The sequence below is a fragment of the Pleurodeles waltl genome, chromosome 11 (assembly GCF_031143425.1).
Source record: "Pleurodeles waltl isolate 20211129_DDA chromosome 11, aPleWal1.hap1.20221129, whole genome shotgun sequence".
Classification (NCBI taxonomy): Eukaryota; Metazoa; Chordata; class Amphibia; order Caudata; family Salamandridae; genus Pleurodeles; species Pleurodeles waltl.
This window is the reverse complement of record NC_090450.1, coordinates 769,384,554-769,400,779: the sequence shown is the minus strand read 5'-3', so window position 1 is coordinate 769,400,779 and position 16,226 is coordinate 769,384,554.

Below are 16,226 nucleotides of genomic sequence, written 5' to 3'. Positions count from 1 at the left end.
CTGTTGGCGTGACGGTGGAGCTTTTGTTTTCGCCAGTTTATCACTGACCTTTGGTGTGGCGGACTTGTGTGGGTGTCTGAATTTTGTTGGATTTTGGGATGTGGGTCGTAATAGCTATGGCGGAATTCCGCGGCCGCGGCGGTGTGTTGGCGGTCTTCTGCACGGCGGTAAGCGGCTTTTACCGCCAATGTTGTAATGACCCCCATTGTCTCTTCTGCTATAGACATTTTACAAACAGACTTGTCTTCTTTACACCACAGACAGAGTCAGTTAAGGTCCATTATGCAATTGGGTTGGACACTTCAAACACTGAAGGCGGGTTGCGTTCCCTGGCAGCATGTCAGGGCAAGGGAAATATTTTCTCCCTTTAATTTAACGTGACAACACCAACTAATGGCTAAGAAAGAAGCAACTTATGTCATGTTAAACATCGAGAAATTAGAAAAATTGTCTTTTACTGTGGCTGAAATACCTTCTGCTGAATGGTTAATACATGGGGTCATCAATCTGCCTATTTCCACACTTCAATTCACCTCCTGTTTAAAACACATTCCAGTGGGCAGATATGAAAGGCTAGGAGATAGTTACATCCATGAGGTATGGGAGCTCCCTTCGCGTATAAATGTCTCAGTGGTATGAAAGAGGTCTTTCTCAGCGGTAATGACTGCAAGACTTCCATCAGCCATTCGATAGTTTGTAAACATCTGTCCATGCATGGGGCGTGTAACGCGTCTGCGGCAAATTTAGCTTGTTATCTGAATGGAGTTCCTGTCCCCTTGATTAGACCTACGTTCCAGGTGCTTTCAAACTGCAGCTATGTTCTCCTCAATGGTGAAGACTGTTGTGGGATGCAAGCCTAAATAGTTTGTTGTTTTGGTCTCTAAGATTGTTACATACTGCGGGAACATACTGTTTCCTCCTACTAAAATAAAAGTGGTGGCTGACATTTGGCCTCACATTGCTACTTCTAATGTCAATTTTGACATGTTGAGCAGACCTAAGGCTTTATTGTTTCAAAAGCATGTGGTCCTTACATCTGCACGTGAGACCTACGCACCTCAGGTGGCAAGGTCGTCAGCAGAGATACAGTCCCTTTTAAGTACCAACTTTCTGAGATACTTTGGTGAACATGTGGAACGGATATTTAATGCGCCCAGTACTACTGGAATCACAATTTTTTTAAGGCTGTTAGTTCTGGTTTCGTTCACACTTTCTCCTACATATTCGGTTTAATACCATCAGCCATTCATTCAATTTTCTCCCGTATTTTTAGGGGATTTCTGATAACTTTGGCTATAATTGTTGGCATTCTGCTGTTGCTATTTTTTATGCGCAATGGCAGTCCCATCGCAACAAGGAGGAATGAAAGCGCTCCCATCAGGGCAGCTGTGTTGTGAACGCATGATGCAGTATTTTGGAGTAACACTCCTGGAGCAATTGGAGTGTGACTGATCTCTGTCATTCAGAACGGTTTTGCATTGTGTGCAGCCTGTGTTTCTGTGCCTCTGGTGCTCTTTCCAATACGCACTGGAAGTCTGTCTTTCTAGGCAGCGCTTGCTATCATTGGACGCTAATCTGTTGATGTTCTCGTTGAGGGCTCATTACCAGACATGCGGGTTGAGGTTGCGTTTGCTACTGGAAGCCACTTATGAGTTGCCCTTCCTGGAGGATGTGGCTCTTAACTCATCTTTGGTTACACCACGGAATGCCGCCTTGGCTGAGGCTGAGGCTATGGAACACAACTGCTCCTAGGTCCTTCTTGGCGATGCCTTTCCAACTTTAACATCTGCCGAAGTGTAAGATTTCCTGTCCTCTATGGTACCGGAATCGACTGGAAATTTTAAAACTAACTTTGACTTTGAAATTTGTTCTTTTTATTACACATGTTCACGTTTTAAATTGTCCTTTTAAATGCTCAGGTGTCCCTTCGACTTGTCATGATTGACATTCAATTTTACATGTATATCTTAGGTTGAGCATTTTAGTAGCAATTTTATATGTTACTAGGCTTTGAACCACCTTATACCGACAAAGGGAGGGTGTTGTGTAGCCTTTTTAGCTATAGCTCCATACACGTTATTTTAACACACTAGGCCCTGCGGCTGTGCACTCTAACCTAGATATATTTTATGTGGCTTTATTTTATTATTGTTACAATAGCCACTTTTACGGTCTTGTTTTATTTTCTGTTTATCTAACTGTGTTTGCCTAGACCAGCACTCTGTTCTCAAACATGACATTCTTGCTCACTCTGTGCTTCTTCCAAGGCTACAGCAAGATAGGTTGCTGATGAACGTGGTATAAGTTTAGGCTCCAATATTCGTAGAAAACATGCATATTTGCAAAGGGACATTTTCTTAGAACTTCAGCTGTTTTATTATACAAACACTTGCTTGTCTGTTACACGTTAGAGGGAGATTCCAGCCAGAGAACCACAACTGTATGCTGATTGCCGAATGCTTCGCCACAGCTATTTTGCAGACTTCAGCCCTTTGCTCAGGTATGGGGGATGATTTGTTCCCATGGAAACCTGAAGGGGAGAATTAGAGCTTAACACGCTGTGCTCTATCATAGCGTAGGTGGGAATTAGTCTATTGACTGTAGTGACAATATGGTTGCGTTATTCTTATTCTCAACTCTCCTTGTCACAATTTTAATACTGTCATGCTGTGTTGTCCTGGTTATTGCAGTTCACGCTTTGCTATCTAAGATGCAGTTGCATCATTAAAATTACTATTGAAACATATACTGTTTCTGTGTCAGGAATCACCAAGGTGCCTCCTGCATTATCTGTAAGCATCCCCAGGGATTAGGGTTAAATCATATCTTTGTTCTTGGTTAAACCTTCATGTTTCTAAGTAAACTTAATGTGCTGTGTTACACAATTGGTTTTATCAATGCTTGTTTTACCACTGCTTGTTTGCTAATGTGAGCAGGTGTACACATGTGCATCGAATTGTGCGTGGTGACTCATCTCAACTGCTTTCCTGATTATAAATAGCAGATTGAAGCATGCCTCCCTGCTTGGCTTTGTTTTGCTTCCTGATCTCAGCATCTGACTTGGCAATCCAGCCCCTGGTGTCATCCTCCTATTCAGGACTTTTGAGGCAATTCTTTTCTTCGTTTCTGTACCAGTTGACACCATGCATTCCTCCAGCACACCAGAAAGGACTGCAGCAAAGTGACTAGTATTCTCCTGGGAGTTTGTTCTTTAAGCGCTGCGCTTTCCTAGATCAGCTGGTGTATTTCAGACCTTGTATTTTGACAGAGTGCTTATCTTGAAGAGATGAATGCATTTCTGAACATTCTACATTATTATTGTAGTTACTTGCTTAAATGTGCTTCAGGAAATCTGCTTGAGCTCAAGTACTACAAAAAGTGACAGTGCGTTTTAAAAGGGCATTTACGTGACATTTCTTTCTCTAATAGCATAACTCTTGGATTTAAATTGTGTCATTCATGCCTGTGTTTCAGGTATGAGGAATTTCCTTTTTGAAGGGTTTTTCACACACAGAGTAAAATCAAACCAAACTGTGCCACTTTAACTGTTTGAACCCAGAGTGGATATTTGTATTTCTTGGATTGTTTTTGTTCCTTTTAGTTTAACCCTATGCATGCAGGAAAGTTATAAGTGTTATAATAAATGCCCTTGTTTGTCTTTCTTGTGCATGATAAGTGCAACCACAGTTCTAATTGTAGTGTGCAACAGTGAATCTCTGTGAAGTCAGCCCTAGTGTCGCAGTACTTATTGTTATGGTATTCAGTTTGGGTTTTTGGTAATGCAGTGTTAGTAATTGTGCCAACAGTTATTATTATCCAAGGAAAGTGCTGGAGAATCCCGGTGTTCTTCTACCGCTCCCGTGCCCATATCATAAAGAGAGATTCAGTTTAGAGGAAGTTGAGTGCACTAACTCTACTATCACTCTTTCAACAACGACCTGCCCCCCGAAGAGACAGGGTACCTGGCTGGACCGGCAAGACGTGGCAGTGTTTTGTCTCTTTTTCTTCAACTCCCCCTTTTTTTTTTACACCTTCCAGGGTTTCTGTGTCTACCAGTAAGTGCTGAGAGGTGTTCCAGGAGGTCGGGGGCATACCATCGCCCCTGTAGACATCCTGCTTTTCAGCTGAGTGGCCCTATCTTGACATAAAGCCAGGCCACAACATACAGGGCTGCCTGGGCGATGGATTCCTCAATGGGTACTTTCAATGGTTTAGCACAGACTTTACCAGCTGCTCAGGATGCTCCATCTTTATTTGATTTAACTAGGGCCCTAGCGGAATTACAGAAGGAAGTTCTTTCCTTAAAGCAAGATAACCTGGAGTTGCACACTGAACTACAGTGGTATAAACAAGAAGACACCCCCTGGGGAGGAGTCAAACTAAAACAAACATCTCCAGTACTACAGGCCCCTCAGTTTGACCCGTCTAATCATGTTCCTAGACCTGATTCAGGCCCAATGACTTCCACCACACAACCCATGCAGGTAATGGTCACAACACCAATCCCTGTGCCCTTAGCTCCTTCAGAAAGGGTTTTTGAAGATAGTACCACATTCAACATTATTCTTAACCATGCCAGCTACAGTTTTTGTGTCAGGCAGCTGCATTCCCCAACAATGCTGCAAAGGTAGCTTTTATTATGTTTTATTTGGGAGGCAATGCAACTAATTGGTCTATTCTGCTGGTGGAGCGCAATGACCCTCTACTGTATGATTTCAACCGGTTCAAGAAAGCCTTGCAGAAACTGTTCACCAAACACCTCTTTGTGCAAGCCAGTGACAATGAGTTGCTGAATTAGCATCAGGGAAACAAGGATCTACTGTCCTATATCACCTCTTTCAATCGGTTGGTGGCAGAGACTGAGTGGCCCGAGGAGAAGAGGACCTCCTTCTTCTATTGTGGCCTTTGGGACGATCTCAAGGATGTTCTAGCGCAAATTGTGGAACCTCCTACGGAGTGTTCCGTGTTCATTGACCTGGTGGTACGACTGGATCACAGCTTGAGTGAATGCAAAGGAGAAAAATTCCAGGGTGACACACGCTTAGTGGTGCTCAAAACTGAGAAAAAGGGGTCAACCATTCCCACTCATGACACACCTGAGCCCATGCATATTGGCAGTGTGCGGGTCCTACTATGTAAGGAAGAGAAAGAAAGTAGGAAAAAATTAAAACTGTGTTTATACTGTGGTAAGACAGGGCATTTTGCTCGGGAATGTCCTAACAAGCCTACTGCTCCAAAGAAAGCCATCGGAGCGGTAACAGGGCCTGAATTCTCTCTTCCTGACCAGGTGGAAAACTAACTGGCTCGATAACTTCTGAGACCATTTTATTGAGCGCTTCTTTCAAAATGGTCTCACATCTTCTGGTTAATACCACCAGTCCAGTACCTCAACATCTAACTCTTATTGTGACATTAGTGTTGTCCCCTCAGGTTCGTAAGGTAATTCCCATATAGCTTGACTTGGGTTTGGCGAAAACCATAAATATTACGACTGCCAGAAAAGACGTCCCTGAACCAGTCAGAGCTGTGGATGGCTCAAAATTGTCCTCCGGGCTTATTGTTTATCAAACAACACTGTTATCCATGCTTTGTGCAAGCAACCACACAGAGCAAATTCAGTTCGACCTCATGGATAGCCGAGTATTTGGAGACATTTTGGGGATACCCTGGCTTCAGTCACACAATCCGAAAATTGACTGGGCAGCAAGGACAGTGACATTAGACTCTAAACATTGCTGGCACTCCTGTTACCAAGACAAACCATCACTAGTTACACCCTTGCATTGAGGGTCCACACATAGTACAGCTATCAAGCCGGATGACACACTGGCCATTCCTCACCATGTAAAGACTTCCATGATGTCTTTAGTGAATAGAAGGCCACCCAGCTGCCGCCACATAGGTCATACGGTTGTCGTATAGACTTGATTCCAGGGGCAACGCTACCATGTAGGTGGGTGTATGCTCTTTCTGAGCCTGAGAATCGATACCTGCGAGTCCACCTGGATGATCTATTGGCTAAGGGTTTCATTCATCATTCAATGTCACCAGTATTGTTGTCTTTGTTCTTCGTTCCCAAGAAGAATTGTGAGCTGCGCGTCTGTATAGATTATCATGCAGTGAACAAAGTGACCCTAAAAAAATCAGTATCCTCTTCCATTGATCCCGGTACTTTTAGATCAGGTACGTCAGTTGACCATTTATACTAAACTCGACCTCCGGGGCGCCTACCACTTGATCCGAGTGATGAATGGGGGGGAGTGGAAGTCGGCTTTCCGAACTAAATTCAGACTCTTTAAGTACACAGTGATGCCCTTCCAGTTGTGTAACGCTCCTGCAGCGTTTCAATTTTTCAACAATGAAGTGCCGCAGGAGTTTCTGGATATCTGTGTGGTGGTATACGTAGACAACATTTTTATTTATTCATCTTCCACTGAGGAACATACAGGACATGTAAGAGCGGTTTTACAACAGCTTCTTGAGTATCATCCCTTCGCTAAGCTGGAAAAATTTGTTTTTCACGCTACAACTGTAGAATTCCTGGAATATGTGATCACTCCAGATGAAATTTCCATGGATAGGTCCAAGGTACAGGCCATCATGGATTGGGTAGCCCTAAGATCCATCAAGGAAGTGCAACAGTTTTTGGGCATCGCAAATTTTTATTGGAGATTAATACCCCACTTTTCTACTGTGTTATCTCCTATAACTCATCTCCTACGAATGGGGGTTAAGTTCCTCTGGGATACAAAAGCTGAGAAAGCCTTCCAACATCTTAAAAACACATTCACTGAAGCACCCATTCTCCATTATCCCGACCCGGCTCAGCCATTTTTCGTGGAAGCAGACACTTCCCAAATGGCAGTGGGTGGTGTCTTGTCCCAACGAGATCCTAAGTCTGGGCATTTCCATCCAGTAGTTTACTTCTCAAAGAAATTGCTACCCTCTGAGCAAAATTACACTGTGGCAGAGCGGAAAATCCTGGCCATCAAGCTTGCCTTCCAGGAATGGCCTCACCACCTACTAGGAGCTAGAAACACCGTAACTATTTACACAGATCACCATAATTTACAGTTTTTTCAAGCGACCAAGGCCCTGACATCTCATCAATTATGCTGGCTTCTATTCTTTAACGAGTTTGACTTCGTAATCACATATAGACCCGGTACTACACAACAAAAGGCAGACCCGTTGTCTAGGATGGGTTTCTCCTCTGATGTTGCACTAGAACAAGTCAGAAGCATTATACCCCCAGAAAAAATCATGGCTGTGTGCACTTCCCAAGAGTTCCTTGAGAAAATACGGGTAGCCCAACACAAGGTTCCCTGTTCAACTGATGTGTATGAAAAAGAGGGTTTACTATACCATGCTGATCAGTTGTACGTCTCTACCAAAGAATTACAGGATACAGTGTTAGATTGGGGACATGATTCTGTCCTCACAGGTCACCCTGGTGACAAAAAGATATTAGATCTCTGTCAAAGATGGTTTTGGTGGATCACACTTGTGCAGGAAGTCAGAAGCTACGTCTAGACTTGTTCTAACTGTGTTCGGGCTAAAACCCCACATACTCCAGCCACAGGATTGTTACTTCCCATGCCAATTCCGGTAGGCCCATGGCAGACCATAAGTATGGATTTTATTTCTGATCTCCCTGCTTCCAATGGACACACTGTCATATGAGTGGTTGTAGATTACCTAACTAAAATGGCTCATTTTGTTCCATTAAAATGCCTCCCTACTGCTTCCAAGCTCTCTGATTTGTTTGTCCAACACATTGTACGGCTTCATGGGTTGCCCACCACAATTGTTTCCGATCGTGACTCATAATTTATATCACGGTTTTGGCATAGCTTCTGTTCCTTTGTCGGTATGGACATCCGCTTGTCCTCTGCATATCATCCACAAACGGATGAGCAGTCGGAACGTGCCAACCAATCACTGGAGAAAATCCTGAGATGTTACATTGACACATGGTCTACTGAGTGGGATAAGGCTGTACATCTTGTTGAATTTGTATATAATAACAGTGTCCACATGGCTACATTGGTATCCCCATTTTATTGTTTGTTTGGTCTGCACCCAAGAATGTTACCTATAACTGGGTCCCAAACATCCACAAGAGTCCCATCAGTGCAGAAACACCATAAAGAGTTACAGGAGATTCAAAAACAAGTACAACACCATTTAAAACTCTACCAAGCTCAAGTAAAAAAAGAAGCAGACAAAAGAAGGAGATCTGCTCCCTCTTATCAGATAAGAGATCGGGTCTGGCTCTCATCAAAAAATCTCCATCTTGCAGGATCCAGAAAACTAAACCCCCGATTTCTAGGCCACTTTCCTATTGCCAATATCATCAATCCTGTGGGAGTAGAACTGACATTGCCAGATGATTTCAAGGTACACCCTGTGTTTCATGTGTCGTTACTCCATCCCTATTCCCCTGTTACCCGCGATGCCCCACCACCTCCCCCGGTAAAAGTACAGGGGCAATGGAAATTTAAAGTGGCCAAAATTCTTAACTCCAGATACGTCTGTTGTGTTCTACACTTTTTATTGGCTTGGAAAGGCTATGGGCCTGAGGGCAATTCCTGGGAACCTGTGTCCACAGTTCATGCTCCATGTCATACTAAAAAATTCCATCTCCTACACCCTTCCAAGCCCCACCCTTTGAGAGGGTCCTTGGTGGGGAGGACTGTCAGGAATCCCAAAGGTGCCTCTTGCGTTATTTGTCAGCATCCCCAGGGATTAGGGTTAAATCATATCTCTGTTCTTGGTTAAACCATCAGGGTTCTAAGTAAACATAATGTGCTGTGTTACACAATTGGTTTTATCAATACTTGTTTTACCACTGCTTGTTTGCTAATGTGAACAGGTGTAGACATGTGCTTCGAATTGGGCGTGGTGACTCATCTCAACTGCTTTCCTGATTGGCTATGAATAGCAGGGTGAAGCATGCCTCCCTGCTTGGCTTTGTTTTGCTTCCTGATCTGAGCATCTGACTTGGCAGTCCAGCCCCTGGTATCATCCTCGTATTCAGGACCTTTGAGGCAATTCTTTTCTTCGTTCCTGTACCAGCTGACACCAAGCATTCCTCCAGCACACCGGAAAAGACTGCAGCAAAGAGACTAGTATTCTCCATGGAGTTTGTTCTTTGAGCACTGCACTTTCATAGAACAGCTGGTATATTTCAGACCTCGTATTTTGGCAGAGTGCTTATCTTGAAGAGACAAATGCATTTCTGAACATTCTACATTATTATTGTAGTTACTTGCTTAAATGTGCTCTGCTTGAGCTCAAGTACTACACAAAGTGACAGTGCAATTTTAAAAGAGCATTTACGTGACATTTCTTTCTCTAATAGCATAACTCTTGGATTTAAATTGTGTCATTCATGCCTGTTTTTCAGGTTTGAGGAATTTGCTTTTTGAAGGTTTTTTCACACACAGAGTGAAATCCAACCAAACTTTACCACTCTAATTGTTTGAACCAGAGTGGACATTTATATGTCTTGGATTCTTTTTGTTCCTTTTAGTTTAACCCTATGCATGCAGGAAAGTCATATGTGATATAATTAACACCCTTGTTTGTCTTTCTTGTGCATGATAAGTTCAACCACAATTCTAATTGTAGTGTGCAACAGTGAATCATTGTGAAGCCAGCCCTAGTGTCAAAGTACTTATTGTTATGGTACTCAGTTCGGGTTTTTGGTAATGAGTGTTAGTAATTGTGCCAACAGTTATTATTATCCCCAAAAAGTACTGGAGCATCCTGGTGTTCTTCTACTGCTCCCGTGCCCATAGAGAGATTCAGATTCAAGGAAGTTGAGTGCACTAACTCAACTATCACTCTGTCCACAACGACCTGCCCCCCGAAGATACTGGGTGCCTGGCTGGACCGGCAAGACGTGGCAGTGTTTTGTCTCTTTCTCTTCCACTCCCCCTTTCCTTTTGAGACACTTGCCGGGGTTTCTGTGTCCACCAGGAAGTGCAGAGATCTGTTCCAGGAGGTTGAGGGGCATACCATCACCCCTGAAGACATCTTGCTTTTCAGGTGAGTAGCACCGTCTTGACGCTCTGTTTGTGATTATATATATGAGACTAATGTAACTGAGAGAAACAGCTTCCCTGAGAAAACAATTATGTCATGTGCACGGCTGCCCAGTCATCCCTGCTCTTTGGATAGAGATGGGGCACTGCTAGTTAGTCAGAGCAAAACCCAGATTGGAGCGATAGGTGTCACCTGCAGTGGGTTAGATTTAGTCTCCCACACCGCAGGCGATTCTGCCGCTCAAAATCCAGTAGTCTCATTAGAATAATGAGAGCCTACGCAACACTCTAAGTAATGATGGTCCTACCTGGCCTTTATTGGCCACTTATACACTTCACCCTGCTGCAGCGAACCTAAAGGTAACTGAAGTCCGTCGCTTATATGCTGATCTGACAGCAATATACAGAAGGTTAGTACAGTTTGTAATGCAAACATTAAACACAAACCCAGCACGTGCTGCTCCGGCGCAACCACATGCAATAACGGCAGGCATTAACCATGCAACCGTACATTTGATCATGGGTAAAATACCCGCCAAACAAGAAGGAATTCCGTTTTGGCTAGCTCAAAAAATAAACGCACTGGAAGCAGTATTTCCCCATACGGGACCTCAGGATAAACACAGAATATTAACTATGTGCTTGCCATTTGGCATGGTTGCCACTGTAGACAACTGTGATACATGGGGCACGGTATTTGACATTCTCTACACTACCGCACACGGTACACCAACATTTGACAATTTACCGGAAGTGTCGAAACAAATTCAAGATGAATACGGGACTGCCCCGGCCCTAGACTTGGGGATGCAGTTCATGGGCAACTTTGCCACGGTGTCTTCAATTATATTAAGTAACCTTATAGGTGTAGTAGTCGCATTAGCGGTGCGCATGCTGATCCAAGACGTTCCTCTACAGGATCAAGTGAGCTACCCAAGATTATCGCGGAGACCTTCTCTAGTATTGGTCAAGATAGTCTGGGGGCCAGACCAACTAAACCACAATTTCAAGGTAAATCTAAAAAAGATTCTACCAAGCAAGCACCTGAGGGTACTAAGAAACACTGGGATAAAAAACAACAAACTACTAAAAAAGAGAGGGGAGAATCTCCGCATATGGAGACCCCACAGAATAGATACAATCTCAGAAATAAAGATAATATAAAAATGCCTAACAGATATCAATATACTGATACATGCCAATCTTGTTCCATTTAGTACTCATCAGAAAAACGCAGTGAGAGAGGTAGGCGGTCAGAGCAAAGAAACCGAGACAGGAATCACAACACTCAACAGAAGTTTCTGTTAAAAAAGAAGAGAAACTTCCTCAGCAAAAAACCCCAATTCAAAAAGAAAAAATTTGAGAGTGGTTGCAGTTTGACATGCCACACAAGAAGAGGGCTCTCTTGAAGAACAAGAAGTGGGCACTAGAGCTATTAGACAGTGGCAGAGGTCACAGTAGTTTGCCGAAATCTTCTAGAGCATCTGGAGGTGAAAGCAACTGATGACTTCTGACAAGTAGAAACCATGGACATGCATGTATCCCCGCCTGACAGGGTGTACAAAATAACATTACAGTTAGAAGGAGACATTGAGCACACAATAGATGCAATCTTTTGGGACCGCGTTGTAAACATATATGATATTTTGCTGGCAGAACAGGATTGGCTACCTGAATTTGTCCGTACTTGCCCATACGGGGAAGGTGATATTAAACCTTCTTTCTTGCCCCTTCTTCCCGAGGAGCTCGCAGAATCCTACACCATCGATTGGGCATTGGCACAGGCACCCGCGTTATGTCGCAACCACATAAGATGGGACAAAGATTCCCCCTACCATGTAATTCCCATTAAAAAAACAACCCCAACCTCAGCCCCAATAGCTAACAAAACATGATGCTAAAGCACCTGTGAGGGAAATCCTCATACTACTGGAGTACCAAGGAATAATTGAACCCTGTGTCTCACCAATGAATAATTCATCATTTCCAGTAGCTAAACCTGACCATTCATACAGAATATTCTTAGACTACAGACATTTAAGTCAAACATGCACATATGCTATACAAAACTCACATAGCACAGCACTCATGAATAATATAGTGCGCAAAAAATACAAAACAACCCTGTACATTTCCAATGGCTTCTTCTGCCAAAATATAGCACCTGAGAGTAGAGACTTAACCATTTTCAGTGCACTGGGCTCCCAGAAAAATTGTGTTGTTTACCCCAGGGGTACAAGAATAGTTCAGGACTGTTTGCAGCTCGTGTGACTTCAATATTCCACGACATTAACCCTGAAGGATTGTCCTATGTAGATGACATCTATCTCACGGATGATGAATTGCTGCAACATTTAAGACGGGTAGCTCACATTGTTGTGGGATTTGCTGAGTTCGGCTACAAGTTAAATTTCAAAAAAATAAAAATAGCCTTGCTTAGCGTCCTGTTTCTGGGGTATGAGCTACTGAGTGAAGGAAAGAGCCTAGCGCCACAATTCTTGAGAAAATGTGCACATTTACAACCCCCAAATACAATTAAAAACTCCAAACATTATTGGGTTTCTCAATTTTGGCAGAACTTACATTCCTGATTATGCGACACGCATAAAACCTTTATATGACTTAATACGTCCTGACTTTTCAAGTAAATTTTGGAAAGTTGAACACACACTCATTCTCAGAGCTTTGCAACAGACATGCTTGCAGCACAACACCTACATACAAGGGACAACAAAACACATCTGGTCATCAGAATAATTTATATTGCCATTGGTTTCACCTATGTAACTTTCAATGAGGGTGAGAGAGTCCCAATAGCATACAAATCACATTTGTATTCAGCAGCTGAAAAACGATTTGCTCCCACTGAGAAAATTCTCACTGATGTTCAGATGGCTGTCATTAAAGAAAGACCTCTAGCCCAAGACAAGCACATTATTGTCGTTTCTCCAATTCCAGCCTGTCGAAGTAAACCTCAGGAAGGCCTACTAGTGCAAGGGGTTCGCCCTTCTCTGCACAGTCCATAGACCATATAGGAAGAAGTTGGCACAGAAACTGAAATAAAAGACAAAGGCGGTCATTACAACATTGGCGGTAAAAGTCACTTACCGCCGTGCAGAAGACCGCCATGGCCACTCCGCTGCGGCCGCGGAATTCCGCCACAGCTATTATGACCCACATTTCGAAATCCGCCAAAATTCAGACACCCACACAAGTCCGCCACACCAAAGGTCAGTGATAAACTGGCAAAAACAAAACCTCCACCATCACGCCAACAGAAATACGCCCACACTATCACAACACACAAATCCACGTGGCGGTCTTTCAACCGCGGTATTCCATTGGCGGTACCCACTGCCGCGCTCCAAATTCACACACATTTACAAAACACTATCACATTGGACAATTCAAAATACACACACCTGATACACATACAGACACCACTCCAACACACTCAATACAATATAAAACACACACCCACAACACCCACAAACCCCCACAACAAAAAATTCCGAAAGAAGGCCAGAGAGAGAGCACCAGCAAGAACAACAGCATCCACAAGCACACAACACCATCACCCACACAACTTCCACGCACCTCACACAACACACCACTACATATCAGCACACATATCACCACACACTCCACCCCACACATCACCGACACCACCCCATGGCACGGCAAAGACACCCCAGGTTCTCGGAGGAGGAGCTCAGGGTCATGGTGGAGGAAATCGTCCGGGTAGAGCCACAGCTATTCGGAGCACAGGTGCAGTACACCTCCTTTCCAAGGAAGATGGAGCTATGGCGAAGAATAGTGGACAGGGTCAACGCAGTGGGACAGCACCCAAGAAATCGGGAGGACATCAGGAAGCGGTGGAACGACCTACGGGGGAAGGTGCGTTCCGTGGTCTCAAGACACCACCTGGCGAGTCAGCGGACTGGCGGCGGACCCCCACCTCCTCCCCCACAACTAACAACATGGGAGGAGCAGGTCTTGGAGATTCTGCATCCTGAGGGCCTCGCAGTAGTAGGTGGAGGAATGGACTCAAATCTTAACTATTACAACCCCCACCCTACCTGCATGCTATCACATAACCCCACCCTCACCCCCAGCACCCCAACTCCTCACATATGTCCCAACATCACAAACCACCCATCACAATACCAAGCCCTGCATGCAACTACAAAGCATCGACACCCATCACTAAAGCTTGCCCACTGCACATACCCATACAACCCACTAAACCATCCTCACACAAGGTCTCACACAGGAATGCAAGCACTGGGGTACACGATCACCCACCCATTGCACACCATGACACACACAGATGTAATAATCATCCTTTTATACCCCTGCAGGACCCCTACCCAACGTCACCAGACAGGAGGGTCCACACATGTCCACACCACCAACAGAAGAGACCCACTGTGATGACAGCACCTCTGTCCAACTGGATCTAGATGACCAGCCCGGCCCATCGGGGACCTCAGGACTGTCGGTTCCCCTCACCCAGTCACAGGCCACTACAGACCTTCAACCCTCTGGAAACACCAGCACAGCACCCACCCAGAAGGCCCATACCTCCGTCCCCAGGACACGTCAATCAGCAGTGTGTCCACCACTACAGGGAACCCAGGATTACCCACCACCCCAACAACAACAGGGACCTGGGGGCAGTGGTAGTGGGCACACGGTCCAGGGGACGGAGGCCCAGGAACACTGGGGAACTGGGAGGGCTGCTATGCGACAGGGGGTGGACAGGCCAAGGGAACCCACTCTCCACGAGGCCCTCTCCTCCATCATGGGAGCCTACCACCACTCTCAGGAGACAATGGCAACGGTACTGGGCAAGTTTCAGGAGACCCAGCGCCTGCAGGAGGAACAGTATATGGGCTTCAGGGAGGAACTCAGAACCATCAGCTCCACCCTGGGCACCATCGTAGGGGTGCTAAAGGAACTACTCAACACCAGGAGGGACACTGTGGCACTACAATGGGCCCCTGACACTAGCATGGACGATGAACTGCCCACCACCTCTGCCGGCGCTAGTGGACAGGAGGCCCCGCCACAGGACCACCACACCAGCACCCCACCCCCTGCAGAGGGATAACCACCCCGCAAACGGTCCCTGAGATCCAGGACAAAGACAGAGCACGATGCCAAGACCCCCGCCAAGAAATGAGACCACCCTGATTGTCATCCTACTGTCCCACTTTGTCACCCTGTCCATACTGAAACTGCCCCAGCTCCACTTCCTATGCCCATATGTGCAATGCACCTGTGAGACTAATAGACTGGACTCTGCCATGGACATTCCTCCGCCATCACCCCTCACCATTTCACTACCCCCTCCAATTTTGAGCACTTAAATAAACACACTTAAAGCACAAAACAATCTGGAGTCTGTCTGTGATTTCGAAATAGTGTATTAGCAATTACACTGACAAAATGCTCTTTCAAGTTTAATGTCAACATACCTATGTCACACAGGTCTAGTCCATGAGGAATCTAAGCAGATGTCACACAGTGGGACCCACATCTGTGAAATCGTAACGGAAAGTGACAACTCAGTGACCATACACTGGGTGAAAACGACACACAGTAGAGAGGTAGTAGTGTTAAAGTACATGTAGTAGGCAGGTTTGTTTTCTTACCTGTGTCTCACTGGAAATATTGCTGGATCACTGAGTCCCTGTTGTGGATGTCTTCTTCCCGGCTTCCTCATCTTCACTGTCCACAGGCTCCACAGCTGCAACAACACCACCATCTGGATTATCCTCCTGCAGAAAAGGCACCTGTCGTCGCAAAGCCAAGCTATGAAGCATTCAGCAGGCCACGATGATCTGGCACACCTTCTTTGGTGAGTAGAATAGGGATCCACCTGTCATATGGAGGCACCTGAACCTGGCCTTCAGGAGGCCGAAGGTCCGCTCGATCACCCTCCTAGTTCGACCATTGGCCTCATTGTAGCGTTCCTCTGCCCTTGTCCTGGGATTCCTCACTGAGTTCGGAAGCCATGACAGGTTGGGGTAACCAGAGTCACCTGCAAATGGTGAGGGACAACTGTTAGACACGCACTAACCTGGAGGGATATCCCCAGACCCTGACAACCATTACCACTGACTTGCTTCCAGGTGCACACCTAATAGCCACACACGGTGCCTCTGAAGTCAC